Genomic DNA, 13,893 nt, shown 5'->3' with positions numbered 1-13,893 from the left:
TTTTTTTTAAGTTTGTAATTTAAAAGGAGAAAAATCTTGCAAAATGAAGATGTGAATCGAGTCCTACAGAATCATATTACTACACTGTAAGAAATGATTCTGTGGTCATGTAGATTTGAATGAATGTTTTTGATTAAAATGTATTCAATATAATTGTGTTTTTGATTTTGAGGCAAATATTTAATTAAATTTCAAATAAAAATGGTTGGAATAAAATCTACCCATTGTAGTTAAATAAAATGTAAGCATTATATTTATCTAATCCCAAATGGAGAGAATATTGAGTTAATTCAAATTAATGTAATCGGGCTAATTTTAATTGAAAAGCACTTCCTGTCGAAGTGAGCCTTTTTATTTTAAAAATGCAGCAGGCCTACAAGGCATTTGAAGAGAGTAGGCTACAGACAGTGAATGTTCGTTTTCTTCCACATTGCTCATCTTGCAAAATTTGACTGGTTGACTTAGGTAAGAAAACTTATTTTGTTATCACTGGGCTACTAAGAAAAACGCATGTAGTAGTATATTACAATATAAAATGAGTTATCACAGAAAAAGAGACTCAGCAGCAACACAAAGTTGGCTTCTGTTGGAAGGCTATGTGATGTTGTTGCGCTATAATATTGACACAGCATCATACATTTTGGAAGAATTCTTATGTATCGAAGTCAAACGTTTATTTTGAAGGATGTGGGTTACCTTTTTCTCTATCATGGTTCCTAGGTCTTTTGTGTGTTAATATTATATCCTAAGTATGTTTTGTATGAAATTGCGTAAATAAGTACATGGCGTTTAATTTTAAGGTTCCATAAAGCGCAATATTTGGGGTTTTCGCTGGATGAGGATCTTATATTTTAGACGGCACTTGACGCAGTTCCGTTGGCTTTACTTCTCGTGTGTGGAGCTCGTCTTCCAGAGGCAGGTAACTTAACTTCTCTCTTTGTTTCACTGTTTTGTAAGTTAACTTAGCTAAATCCACATGTAGTCAGTCTATTAACAGTGTTATGTTTAAGAGCCACAATTTTATTTATTTTCATGCATAAATCTGTTAATTTTAATGTGGTAATCTTACATTGGCACAAACTCTATAATTTTACAGCTAAACCCTACACTAAAAATTGAAAAAAAATATTCATACTTTGATTAATAATTAGTCTAACACGTTTTTTTCTCCCACAAAGTTTCAATAATGTCATTAAAATCTTTAAAATTACATTAACTCTTCCTCATTTACAATTCCAGAATGATTAAATTGGAAAATATTGTGGAGGAGGACTTCAGTACTCTGACAGTGGCAAAAAGTATTGAATGTTAGACAGTTTATATGAAAGAGGTTTAAAAGGCTAAGAACTGATGTGATATCTTTGTCGCCTTTGTGTTTCAGATCAATGCAGAATTTCAAAGAACAACTACTGTACTTCAAGTACCGAAATTTATGTCTGTGTTTGACTGTCACACTCCCAAGCTACTGACGCCATTTTGTGCCAACGATGGAGCACTTGGAAGAAGACTGGAGATCATAAAGGAAATGCTGCAGGTACAGTAGTTTTCTAAATTAGAAGTAGCTTTGTTCCATAAGATTTCCAAATTATATCAATAAGGACATCAAACTGAATGATAGACAATTGTCCTCCAGAGATGCTGTACTATTTTAGAAAAGGAAAAACTAATAATAGCTCATGCCTTTAAGATGCTGTTTTTTGCCTTACAAATTGATCAGAGACAAGGTTATTTTATATGTATAGCCCAGTTTACAAACATTTTGTCTCAAAGGGCTTTGCATAGCATCATGACAACAGCCTCTGCCCTTAGACCCTCACACTGACCGAGGAAAAACTCCCAAGAAACCCTTTTTAATACCTTCAATTGCTCACTGTGAATCCTTCGGATAATTCCCTGTTGTATTCACACATGGGGTAATTCAGAAATGACACAGACTTTGTACTATAGAGCTGACCGGGTTAAATCCATTTAATATCAGATTCGAACATTCTCCTTCAGGTGATGTCTTTGTAATTTCAGGCTTGCAGTGCATGTGTGGAAGGGGCTAATGGATTATCATGAAATCATAAACAGTATTTTCTACTTTAAAGCATTATGAAGCTCTGCCTTATGGTCTGACGAAGCTTTATACATTAAGTAAAGCAGACATGTAAAGTATGATCAGAATTGATAGATGTCATGTGTTTACTTTTCTAAATTACAGAAACATCCAGTTTTTTGTTTTTTTGTTTTTAGTGATTGACTTCCTCCCCAGCACTCTTCGATTGAGAGGACCAGAGAGATTGTTCCTCGGTATCTTACAAAAAATACCTTGGAGAACAAGGGGGACATCTTATCAAAGAATTCAACGTAGGTGAACTTAATATAAATTTAACTTAATTCCTCAATTTGTTGATTAATCTAGAAATGTGACCTTTACATGTAAATTAAATTAATGATTTTTTTTTTCAGAATTTCTTTGATTTGAAATTTTTTTGGTAATGCATCGTGTAGGTCTTAAGGTCTAAAATTTGACTTATTGTAACCTACATGAACACTGTACAAAAACATCAAAATAGAGAAGAAAACACAACAAATAACAATTTGACACCAAGGCCTGCAAGAAAATAATATCTACTAAAATAGATTCATAAGCTATGAAAACAATAATGAATGTATTTTCTAGTAATTTGATATGCTTGCAAAATATTTCTGACAGTTTTATACTAAGACAATGACAATTTCATGTTGCAGGACACTGAGAACTTGGAGGAACTTGAACAGCTCATAATGGCCATTAATGTGACCCCAAAGCGTGGAGCTTCTACAAGCAACTGCCCAAAGAACATTGGGATCCTCATTAAGGGCGTGGAAGTCATCACAGGACTTGGAGATATTGCAAGGGCTTGCATTGTCCTCTTTGGCTTGACCTACGCGCTGAATCTTGATTATCCCAGACTACCGAAGTGCTGCTTCAAACTTCAGGCTTGAAATGGGACTGTATTGCAGTGCAGACTTTTGTGCTACACAATGTTCATCTTCTACAGAGCTTGGGAATTGCAATTTTAAGTTGAAGTCAGCATTTTGTCCTTTTCAAAGTTCTGAAAAAGTTTGAAATGCTTGAGCAAACTTCTGGCTTTAAAAAAGAGACAGTAGTAGTTGCAGTGTACATGATTTGCTACACAATGTTTAGCTTCTACAGAGCTTGGGAATTACACATCTGAAAGTGTTATGTTTGTAAGTTAGCACTGATTTGGACTCTTATCCCACGAATGTCAGTGATATTTCTAGTTCAAAGTACGAAATGTTTATTGCTCTGTACAAATTACACTTTTCTGCTTTTTTTGGTACATGCACCTCTGGAGGATTTTCCTTTAAGATCATTATTGACCCAATTTAGTGGGATGTGAGATGAGAAAGCATGCAGGTTTATAGACACATCACATCATTCTTTATGTAATTTATTTTTGTTTTTACAAAATAGTTTAAAGTCAGCATTCTGTCCTTTTCAAACTTCTGGCTTGAAATGAGACTGTGGTTGCAGTGTACAATGATTTGCTACAATGTGTCTAAAGCACAAAAGTGAATTGTTAATAAAATTCTTATTTGAGTATTTAACTTCTGTACTTTCTGGGCCATATTATTCATAAGAAAGAAATATTTCGATTTAATTAATTGCATTGATTAAATTCAAATCAATGTGCAGATTGATGTAGATGATGATTACTCAATTATGATATGTAAAATCTAATTAATATTTATTAGTACTATTTACACATTAGGGAGTTTATCTTTTTCAAAACAACTCAATATTTTTATTTGGGTTATACTTAATTCTGTGCTGTTTTCTATTCAAATCTACTCATATTAAATGAATAACTATTAAGGATCTCATTTAATTAATATTTACTCAATACTAAACCTTGTGAAATTTAATTAATAATATTGCTTGTAATCTGTTGCCTCATTTTTATTGAGTAGATATGGTGTATTTTTTCTTACAGTGTACTGTATCAATCATAACAAGAACGTTTCACATGTATTAGAACAGGGGAGATGTAGCTAATTTTCTCTTTAGTGACCATCTCCCCTCTGTCTTGTATAAATAATGTATGCATTTTTATAATGTATGTATGTAATGTATGTTTTAGAGAGCTGTGTGCCAGCAAATTATTAATTGGATGCTGACCCGCCATTGCTAGCTATAAGTGTAAAACTCTACTATTGAAGTCAGAATTAAAGCAAATTCACTATCTATTTTGAGAGTGCATGTTATTAACCTCATGATTTATCCATGCACATATTTCATTAAAAAAAAAAAAAAGTTTTACCTGCAATTTTTTTTAATTATTATTATTTTTTACTATTTTTATTATTTTTATTATAACTGTTTTTTCCAGTGAAACTTCTTACTTAGCCTACTTCTCTGGTGCTGTGTCCAGACATTTAGTCCACTTACACCCTGCAGATGAGTCCAGCGCTCACATTTCAAAATCTAGTCCACAGCCGATGGACAGAATTTCTTTAATTTTTAACTTTCTGATAAATCACACTTGAATGTAGGGAAGAAAAGACTAATCAATACTTTGGTGACAACTCAACTCAAATGTTTGTTTGCATTACGATAGAATTAGTTTAGTCATTTCGATTTTGATTCAGTCTGATCCTTCATATTAGTGAGGTCCACATATATTTAAAGTTCTTTTAGCAGTATAACAACTTGCACAAAAACAGAAGTTTGCAGTTGTTTTATTTTGCTGAAAATGTGCCTTAGAGAAGCATGAAAGTGACCGAGAATGTACATGGCTTGTACCCCTTTCTCCTTTGTGAGGCCACAGAGATCAGTAAACACTGTTCTTCTCTTTTTCTGCTATTTTCTCTTTCTTCCTCCCCCTCCCTCTCTTCCTCCACATTGCAATTCCTCCTTACTGAGTCCAAATGACTTAAAATGGAGCCTCTAGATCACATGGCCTCGTAACAGGCATGTGCTGGTATGGTCATGCTATCCCCCTTCACACACACACACACACACACACATGCATTTTAAAAGCATAGAAAGGGGGGAGGGGCTGGCAACGTCCCCCTCAGACATACATGGAGTCATACCTTCCTCTTGCAGTGTAGAGCGAAGGCTTTCTCAGGCGGAGTACAGCCGCCACCAGTGTATACATTACATACACATATAGAAATATATTACTATCCATTATATTTTCTGATTGCATGCAGTTAGATGTGACAGTTGCAGAGCAACATTTCAGTAAACTTTATGATCCTGGTCATTTCTGTGCATTCAGATATCGATATAATATAGTACAAAAGCTGTTGTGAAATCAAGCTGACCTGGAGAATTGATTTAAATAAAATAAAAACATTTAAGGTCTCCTGCAAAAAAAAAAAGAAGGTGTTAGCTTTGTTTTAAAAATGTGCAGTTCAAGTCTCTAGATTTTTATTTGATTTTTTTTTTTATTATCTAGTTTTAATTCAGTAGTATTAAGTGTTATGAAAATAAATTAATCACATTTTGATTTTGTTACTTTGTGTAGCTTTATACCCACAAGGTTGTTCTGCGAACTACTGAGCATTTTTAACTTAATTTTGAACCCTTTTGGATAGACTTAAGACTATTTTCCCTCCAAAGAAACCACAAAACAAAGAAAACAGATTCTGAGACAGTGTAATTTTTAATAGTCATTTTTCTTAAGGACATGGAACAGAGGAGAGATCATGAAGACCGGTAAGAGGAGAGTGTTGTCTACTTTCAGAGTTAAAACTTAAAAAAATAACATTAGAGTTTGACGTCACACTTTGCAAAAAAGAATGTCCTTTCGTAACAAAAGAATAAACTGGCTTTGAAAGAAAGGTTTAACCAAAGGTTTTATTGATTAAAGGTTAAAGGAACCAATTAATAATGTATTTACAAAGTAATTGAGTTAAAAAAGTATACCTTTTAAGTGGTAGAATAATGTTTTCAAACCTTATTTTGTTCCATTTAAAATGGTATTATTTGTTTTCAAACTACTGTCTGAATAAAAATACTGAGAAGTGAAGTAATCAGAGACTTTAGTTTTAAACTGCATTAAAAAGAACTGTACAACAACATTTCAGAGTCCTTCATTTTTTGACTGAAATGTATTTATTTGTTTGACTAAATTATATTTTAAATTGAATGTTTACTTGTTTGTATTAGTTTTACAAATTGTGAAATGTGCTTAAAGGAAAAGCAAAACGTGTGAGGTCTTGAGTATACTTGTGGCATTTAAAGATTAGTTTCTAGCAATGCAATTATATATGAGCAATAAATGTTTTGTGAATGAAAATATAGGTTGTTATATAGGTTTTGTACATTTTTTGATAATTCAAAGTTTGGGGGAAAAAAGTCATGGAACAAATGACAATTATTGATTTTAATAATCTTATAACTGCCTTAAAAGAAACACAGTTTGTCTTAATGTGAGAATATAGTTTGTTTTTATTATTATTGTTCAAAAAGCTTGAGAATTTGAATCAAGTTAACTACTTTAAATTTGCAAAATCTAGGTGCATAGTAATTGATAGTTATTGGTTTCTTCAGTTTTGTTAAGATGGAAAGTGGAAAATGTTTTTATTGTCTCAAAAGGCAAACTACTTGAAATGTGACAACACACATTGGTGCTCATTTGACTTTAAACTATCCTTTATGAAACAGATGATTATTTATTTGACAAAAACTATGTAAAATATGCTTTATGCGGGTCGAAAATGAGCTAGCCTTGCGAAATATATATCAAATGTATGCACAAGATAATATCAGACTTTTCCCTGGCATGTTCATTCACATTTGCAGACCTGTAGACTTGACTTCTCCAACGAGTCACTGTGCTTAAAATCTGGCTTCTGATCTTATGATAATAATTGCAACTCTAACTAGATGAGCTGCTTTGAGTATGAAAGAATCAATTATTTACAGCCGTAGATGAGCTAATAATATTCATGATCAGTTCCGAATGGAACGAAATAATTTATTTGAAATTATTCCCGGGCTTTTATTGCGCGCTTTATTACCAGAACATGATGGAAACTATTCATTTACTGATCTTTACGGCAGAACGCGGGAAATCCGTGGGCTACAAGCCGTGCTCTTCAAGAGGACCGCACCGGGGGCGCTGCGAATCGTGACCGAATCGTTATTAACCCGTGCTGAGTCAGGTGCACTGTATTGTGCCACATATAGCCTGGATGCTCGGTTCTGTACGAGACGGTTTCAGTTCCGCTCCACACCCCCTGTTTCCTCGTCAGCGTGCAGACCTCCTCTTCTCCACCAACCCCCTCCGCTCCTCGGCGGTGGGCGGGACAGTGACGGCGCGCACCGCCTCTTCCACGGCGCTGTAGTACTCTCGGTGACTTTATGAATGAAGGCAGGTCTCCCCCTCACTGCTGCGAGAAGCTGAAGCCACAGCGCGGCGTGCGTAAAGGGGAGTGTGCTCGAGAGAAGCGCGCGCGCTTGCGCCTGCTGCACTGCAGGCAGTCAGTCATCTACAGGCAAATCTTCACATCCTCACATTAGTTCGATGAGGCTCAGATGAAGGCGCTGGTAAATGGAGTTTAATGCGCAATACAGTACTTTATTGCTGGATGAACTCGTAGCTGTAATGTAATTATTATGCACGTTGATTCCTACATTACAGCAGACACTATACAGTGCAATGATAGTGCAACAGCAATACATTATAATGCATTTTAAAAGGGGATGATGATATTAGAGTTTGAACCCATCAAATAAAATATCATCCTTAGCCTACAGCTAAGCCTATTAATTATTTATTTTTTATTTTGCTGTAAGGTCACATGTACTAACGCAATTCTCACACGCATGTTCTCTGTTTTACGCATTTTGCAATAGCAGCGTTACAACACGCCACATTGCTCTCTGTGCTTACATGGAGGCTTGTTCTGCTCCTGGATGTTACCTATGGTTTTCTAGCACATTCTGCGCCTGCTCACGTGACCGGGCCTCGTTGTGTTAATTGGGCGTTGTCAGCGGAAGATGGCTGAACGTACGCTGGTCCACATGCTCGAGATGTATCCAGGCCTATGTTACTCACTCCGAACAAGAATTTCCGGATGTGTTTGTTATGATATGAGATAACCAAATTTCACGAGTCTGCTTCTCGTAAACATCCTCACGTAGGCCTGCGGGTGCGCGTTGGGTAAATGAGAAAGTAGAATAAACCATAACCACACAACAAAAGACGCATCCTAAATAACTGGTGGGAAAGACAATGTGCATTTTAGTGCCCATATTTATCGCGTGCTTCATGATTCACTGACTGTAGCTAAATTTAAATAGCCTAACTAATTTGGTAACTTTTACAGATAAGGTTATTTTTGTTATTGTTTTGTGTCTTTGCTTCTTTTCTTTTCTTTTTTGTATGCATATATTTTTATTTTATTATTTAAATCCTCTGATGAAGCTAATTATTAAATTGGGTATGATCTTTTACTTTTTTTTAACGCGCTTATCATGCAAAATGCGTAACTGGATATCAAATGAAATAAAGCTGTTTAACTGTCTTTTGACAGTCTTATTTGTCAGCATTATAATTGCAAACTTAATTAAAAAAAACAGTTTATTTGAGGTTTTTACTACTTTTAAAATGTAAACTAAATATGAGCAATTAGACTAAACCGCTGTAAGTGTATTTTTTCCTCCACTGATTAAATCATGAGCATGTGTGCGTGTGCGTGTGTCTATATGTATTTTTTTCTTCCAAAAGCAGCTCAAAGGTGATTTGGTGACTTTTGCAGCTGAACAAGTATGTTTTGAAGTGCAACCTTCATTTCATCTCTTCCTGAACACTTGGCTTTCATGAAATGGCGAACATGAGACGGAAGGAGGGAGGAATATTTGTATACAGATTTATTCAAAACTTACAAGTTAAAACATTATTTAATATCCTACACTCTCATTTATATAGTTGAGGAGCATACAAACTTGATTGGCTTACAAAAGCCCTCGGGACAAATTATTTATGATGCTTGGTCATATTTATGCCTCGATCGGTTACTTAAGCGTTAGTGCTCCTAATTTATTCTTAAATCGTGTGATTTGTTCTTCGTAAAGCAACTTAGCGGTGAGTTAATCATAATGCAAAGTATTTGCTCATTTTGAGCTCACTTTACGTCTCTTCAGTCAGTTTGTAGTCAGTCAGTCATGCTGTCTGTCCGTGCTCTGCTCCTGAGTCACAAAATGGAGGCGCACGAGCGCTCTCATCTTCTCCACGCGGAGTAGGGCACAGCAGAGCGAAGCGTGAACTTTGACCCAAACTAAGGGCAGTTCGCCTTTGTAAACTAAATGGATCCCGGAGTTGTTACTCTCTACAGTTGTTTCCCACATACCACCGACCAAACCAACCCAACCCCAGAGGGAAATGCCTAAACATAAAGGAGTTTTTAGAAAGACGCAAACGCTCTTGTGCTCGAGCCCTGTTCTCTGTGTGGCCTGTAGGTAGACGACGCACATGTTTGCGTGAATATCGTAGGCTACATGCGGAGAAGAGATCAGTTGCTACAATTTTCAGTGTGTGCAGCTAACAAAATATTTAGACAATACCTTCTGTTATTGATGATGAATTATGATTTAGACAACGCCCCTTTTTCAGCAAGCCTCTTTCAACATGCTAAGTAATTTTTTTTAACAGTGCACCACAAATTTAATTTTAGAGATATTTAACATTTATGTCCTGCAATCCCTTCCCCCATTTCAACAGAGCCGCCATACCTCAGCATAATATGCGGCCTCTTTGAAAAGTTCAATTGTTTGCTGGTAACCCCGGTCTCCTGCCCTGCCTCTTTTTAAAGTCCTGACCAAAGCGTTCCCCATCCACATTGGGGTCAAAGGTTGAGATGCAAGGTTGAGAACTACTTGCAGACAAACCTCTTTGTCGATAAGATGAGATCCCTCTCTCTCCGTTCCCCATGGCTCTCGGTCTCAATCAAATGGCCAAGGGAGAAAGAGAAGATGACGGATGAGAGGGAGGGGTGTTTCACATGATAATGCGCAGGAAAGGACCTCAGGTTCTCTTGGCTTTACCCCCACCGGCTGCCGTTTCAGAGGCCGTTTGCATTCCTCAGTTGAGCATGTCGCTCCCTGCACACTTTGACGTGCTTAAAAATGTGCAGTCAAAGGCAGAGTGCTTCCCCTGTGCTGCTGGGCCCATGCAAGTCAAAAAACTGTTCCGTTCTGAAGTCTAAAAACGTTTTCAGGTATAGCTTGGAATTTTCTTTCAGTGGTTTACTTGCCTGATGTTTCTAAACTTGGGGTGTATACGTTTAAAAAGTCATTGCTAGACAGTTTGGTATATCAAGATCACTGATAGAAAGACAGTGTGCAGATTGTTAGTCTTGTAAATCATTTATTTTTAGCAGATTTTAATTGTTTTCAACTAGCATTCCTGTGTTTTTTTGACGGTGAGGGAATACTTTTCCTATTTAAAACATCATTTTTTTATTGCTGTTTTCTGCTTCTCAGTGCGAAAACAGTTTAGGCAAAAAAAATAAAAACGCTCCTATAGACACTTTGTAAAACATGTCCCATAAACGGTGAGTCTTCTGTATGAATTCATTAGAGAAGCTTAAACTTCAGACTAAATCACAAAACCATCTCTCTCTCTCTCTCTCTCTCTCTCTCTCTCTCTCCCCCTCCCTCTCTTTCTTTTTTTTTAATCTGTGTGTGAAGTTGCTTTATGTGGAGAATGACATAACCTTGTGGTGTAGCTTGTAATAATAAAAAGAGGTTCTTTTTTGTTGTCTTTCTCCCTTTATCCATCTTTTGGAGTTCATTGGTTTAATAATATTCATATAATTAAGATTTATTTAAGTATATCTAATGCTAAAAAAAAAAATGAACATCTGTCTTCCATCCTTGCAACAGTTTAGATCTGTTTCTGTGAAGGTCTGACCTTGCTCCTCAAATCTTTGTTTGTCAAATCCATTTTAGAGAGACACTTTCAGTCACTAGTCACTTATGCATGAACTATGAAATATTAACTCAGATTTTCTGCTTGCCAATAGCATAAAAAATTTACTGTCACTGCTCTGTAGCAGCCTATGAGAAGCTACAGTTTGTCTCCAAGCATGATGTAACTTACCACATTTCAAAAAAATTATCATTATGAATGGTTTTGTGGTCCAGGGTCGTGTGTGTGTGTGTGTGTGTGTATGCCTAATTATAAATAATATTTATGAATTTATCTGTTTATACGGATGCTTTTGTTGAATGCATCATTGCACGTTTTCCAGCAGTTGCTCACTGAAGTTCCTGCATTGACAGGATTGATATTCTGAACATTTTAAAGAGTTTTAAAGCCGTAAATTAATTCACAACTTAAAAAAATTCAAGTGAAAATACAAAAACCGTAATCTCCTAAGTCCCAGTTTTCAGACAGTGTCCACTCCTGCCATGCTATTGGCCAGCACAAGCGCTCAATGCCAAGAGGCACTTTTTAGAGGCGGCAGATTTATTTTTATTGTTTTCATTGTTATACGACTGTCTTGCTGGGGCCGGCAGTAAGCAGTATATTACCCCTCACTCTCTTCTTCTGCTATGTTATGGGTTGCATCAGCATGTGTTGATTGCTAAGCTTGGGAAGTGACCTTTCACCTCTCAGAGGAATAGGGCAAGGGGAAAAAAAGCGTAGCGGCGAGGGGGAGGGAAGGCCTATCAGGTAATGCAGAGCAGATAGCTCCACAGGGAGGAGTGAAGAAAGAGGGAGCGAGAAACGGTAAGAAGAAGCAGGAAAAAGGGGGGATGGGACGTCTGTTATTTCTGGTGAAGTTGTCTCACCATCGGTGCTACTCTCTACACCACTTTGATTTATGGTTTAACCCTTGCTGCTCCATTCAGCGCCTGGAACCACCGCGTCTGTTCCCCCGGCTGAGAGGGTATCTCCGACGGCACCCATTGCTTTCTACACGGCCACCAAGCTGAGCTCCTTAGCTTAGTTGCCAGGATGTTTTCATTGACTTGAGGAACCTCACATCCATCTAGACCTTAAGCAGCTTACTACGTCCCACTGTGGACTCGCTGTTACGCAAAGAGCGGGAAAGGGTGGTGCGTGGACGTTAGGATCCGCCCCTTCCCCTCCCACACTTACCCGCCATTTTCAGCATTAGCTGCAGAGGCCTTGCTGTGTACGAAGCTCCTCTAGCAGTTTACTTCCTCTGTCACAGTGCGTCAGGTTAAAAAGGTGCTTTAGCTTCGTATCATCTCAGTTTGGGTTGTGTATACCTTTATACGTGCAGTTTTATGATTGATTTCAGTGGTATGGAATATTACTTCTGGAGACTGATTAGATTTTGATTTCTAGATGCGAATTAATACAATAATTATATAGAGTTAAAAATGATTTGCTCATGAATGGCTTTTCAAAAAAGTAGATGAAAAAGAAGTATGTATCTCACTTTTTTATGTTATTTCTGCAGAGCTATAAATCCCAGTCTGCTTTTCTTTTCTTTTTTCTAATTGATTTTTATTAAAGAAAGAGTATGTTTTTGTATATATTATCTAATTTATTAATCTTGCATTTGTATTTGAAATATATAAAGATTATTTAAAACATTTTTAAGTAACTTTTTTTTAAAAAAAATGGTTAAAACATTTGATTCAAAAATGTGGTTTAGCCTATTTATTCATTTTCATCTTTAGTAAATCACAGCTTATTTTTTTTTTTTTTATTAGTATTCAAACCAAAAGTCTTTTTAGCCCAAATTGTAGGTTTCACCAGTGTCTTAGATTTTTGCTTTTATTTTTAGGCTCAATGATTAAAAAGTGTTAAAAACAATAATTTTTATGGAATATTACTTCTGGAGACTGATTTAAATTGATGTTGTCCCCATAAAAATAAAAAATAAATAAATAAAAAATCTGCTTAATTTAATTCCATTTTTGTTTTTGTTTTTTCTGAGCAAATAATAAATATCATACATTTGATTTACAGAAGGCGCTCACTAAAATGTCATTCAGTGTAACAATCTTGTCATGCATATATACAACAAAATTCTATTTCTGACATATTAAAAGATTAATTACTTTCACCCTATATACTAATTCGTTTTAATTTTACATTTTTTTAATTTGCCACCATAATAGGTTTTGCCCATAATAGTAAGATTGTTTTGTTTTTGTTTTTTTGTTTTTTTTTACTAATTTTAAACACAATCAAATTTAATGTTCTCACTTATTCCTTTATATATTTTAATATGTACAGGTCAGAATAAACACGTTTGTATTTTTACATAAATATAGTGTTACATTGAATGACAATGTATCTTTATTTCAACCAAATTTTGACATTTTATTCTCCAAAAACGTATTTGAAACCTTAAATGTAGACACTTTACTTACATTTAAGGACATAAAATCACTTTTGTAAATTTCTTTTAATGCAGACATCTTAATGTCTTTGGTCCATTTAATACAATTCTTTTTGGAGAAATTTTGAAATAAATTCTCCAAATAGCAGAACTGGTTGAACTGACCCCATTATCTCCATGAGTGAATGCATGATAAGTAACGCGTGCGTGAATTTCCTAAATGTTTCAGAAAGTATCTGGGATGCAATTTAATTTCAGATCCCTCTAATGCCCAAATGCAGTTAAATTGCTATGCAAGCCAGTATTTTTCTATTTGAATATGTGGAAATGAATAAATTAAGAGGAAAGTTAGTTTGATTTGTTGGTCAACAATGTACCTTGTGTTTATCTTAACCTACACTCATTGTGTAGCTCCAAAAATATTGGTGCAAAAACTTCAATTTAAGCAATGAAAGTGTGTGTGTTAGGTGAGTGAATGTATAAGTCATGGAGGAGGGGTTAAAGATGCAATGCTCTTTTCTTGCTGGCATATTGTTTCTCTTCTTCCTCTCTCTTTCTGCTTCT

At 35.6% G+C, this 13,893-nt stretch overlaps 1 protein-coding gene and 1 long non-coding RNA gene across 4 annotated transcripts in view; both read left to right on the top strand.

Annotated features, from left to right (window-relative positions):
* The window catches only part of igf2bp1 (insulin-like growth factor 2 mRNA binding protein 1), a 37,909-nt gene that overhangs the window by 8,606 nt on the left and 15,410 nt on the right, over window positions 1-13,893 (top strand). The window lies entirely within an intron of this gene.
* Window positions 82-3,963, top strand: LOC113046715 (uncharacterized). Of its 2 annotated transcripts, XR_003276144.1 has the most exons (4): window positions 82-919; window positions 1,382-1,534; window positions 2,236-2,349; window positions 2,734-3,963. It is a non-coding gene; the product is annotated as an uncharacterized LOC113046715 (long non-coding RNA). The 2 variants fall into 2 exon arrangements; XR_003276143.1 differs by having other exon boundaries at window positions 82-1,534.

The sequence above is a fragment of the Carassius auratus genome, chromosome 28, assembly GCF_003368295.1.
Source record: "Carassius auratus strain Wakin chromosome 28, ASM336829v1, whole genome shotgun sequence".
In the NCBI taxonomy this organism is placed as follows: domain Eukaryota; kingdom Metazoa; phylum Chordata; class Actinopteri; order Cypriniformes; family Cyprinidae; genus Carassius; species Carassius auratus.
Note: the sequence above shows the minus strand (reverse complement) of the source record. Positions and strands in the feature narration are given on the sequence as shown.